The sequence below is a fragment of the Triticum aestivum genome, chromosome 6D, assembly GCF_018294505.1.
Source record: "Triticum aestivum cultivar Chinese Spring chromosome 6D, IWGSC CS RefSeq v2.1, whole genome shotgun sequence".
NCBI lineage: Eukaryota > Viridiplantae > Streptophyta > Magnoliopsida > Poales > Poaceae > Triticum > Triticum aestivum.
Genome location: NC_057811.1, coordinates 474,511,784 through 474,513,339, shown reverse-complemented (window position 1 = coordinate 474,513,339; position 1,556 = coordinate 474,511,784). Strand labels below are relative to the sequence as shown.

Genomic DNA, 1,556 nt, shown 5'->3' with positions numbered 1-1,556 from the left:
GGGATTGGCAACCCCTTGTTCGCGTTGGGTTGCAGGTATTTGTTATTTGTGTGCAGGTGATGTTCATGAGTCGTTGCTTGGTTCTCCTACTAGATTGATAACCTTGGTTTCATAACTGAGGGAAATAATTATCTCTATTATACTGCATCATCCTCTCTTCGAGGAAATCTCAATGCAGCTCACAAGTAGCAAGAATAAAATTGCGAGAACAAGTTTATTTCATTTCATATATTTTCTAGAAATGTCATGAAATATATGTTTAAATTCACAAATATTTTTTAAATGCCAAGAATATTATTTTTTTGAAGTGCATGAATATTTTTTACAAATTGTGTAAAAATATTTACATTTTCATGAAAATTTTATAAAAAATATGTGAATAATTTTACACAAGATGAACATTTTCATGGTGTCATTTCTTAAAATTGTGTAAATAATTTTTTACATTGCATGAATTGTTTTCAATGTGTGGTGATTTTTTAAAAAAATCATAGTAAATTAATCCTAAAACACAAATATTTTGAATATTTGGAAAATAACCAAAAGTGAAAAAAAGAATGAACCAACGTACATATTGACGACTGAAAATGAAATAAAAACATACGTATGGATACTTTTGTAGATATACAGAACAGACACATATGCTCATAAACTATATGCATATAATCGCCTCTATGAATGCACGCACGTACATTCTATCCTTATGAGTACTTCCAAAAGACTGAGTCGGCTGGCGCCTTGCTATGGAGGGAAACATTACCCCCACTGAGTGATAGCCTGCCTTTATGAGATATCAAAGCGTCAAACCTAGGGTTTGATTCCTGATGGGCTGGAAGTATATCACTGCCTTCTTAACCATCCAACCACTTCTCATATAAACAATGACCTTATGAAGCGAACAACACTAGACACACATGCTCGTGTAAATTAATCGTAGATGTGAGGTTGTCAGAATCGCGATTTTGAATCGGATCGAAGCTTAGATGGTAGGATCGCAAATCGTAGAATCTTCACTATCATGAACGTACAAACGTAGATTCTGAGAACCAAAATCGTAGAATTAGAGAGATAAGTTTGGATTATAAAGTCGTAGACTTGTATAATAGAATGGTGATTCTGACAACATTGTGAGACGCTGCCGTATGCGTACATTTGTCGAGCCGGCCCATATGTCGTGTGTTGTAGGTGAGCGCGAAAAGCACCTCGCAATAATGGAGTTATAGACACGCCCACGTATAGATGAACTGTCATATATTTCCATCTCAGATAAAGTAAGAAATAAGGATAATAACACACGCTAAGCACACATTACAGATGGCCCATTTCCACATCTACACACACACATTACACCGCCATAAATCATCTTCTAAAAGCAGTCGGTTCCAAACACCGGCCCAAAACAAACAACGCAGCATTATATAAAGAAAAAAACAGGTAAAAAAAAGGCCCAACGAAAATCCTGTGCTCCTCCAGAGGCCCAACGAAAATCAAGTTCAAATTCAAAAAAAAAAAAAGGCTTCTCCCCGTATGTACCAGCGAGCAGCGCGCGGCGCGGC

The 1,556-nt window shown here is 36.4% G+C and overlaps 1 protein-coding gene across 2 annotated transcripts in view; it reads right to left on the bottom strand.

Annotated features, from left to right (window-relative positions):
• Nucleotides 1-1,238: 1,238 nt before the first annotated feature.
• LOC123146062 (CRIB domain-containing protein RIC5) overlaps nucleotides 1,239-1,556 on the bottom strand; it is a gene marked incomplete in the record, with an annotated part of 2,398 nt that continues 2,080 nt past the window's right edge. For both annotated transcript variants that reach the window (XM_044565639.1, XM_044565640.1), the window contains 1 exon segment: nucleotides 1,239-1,556.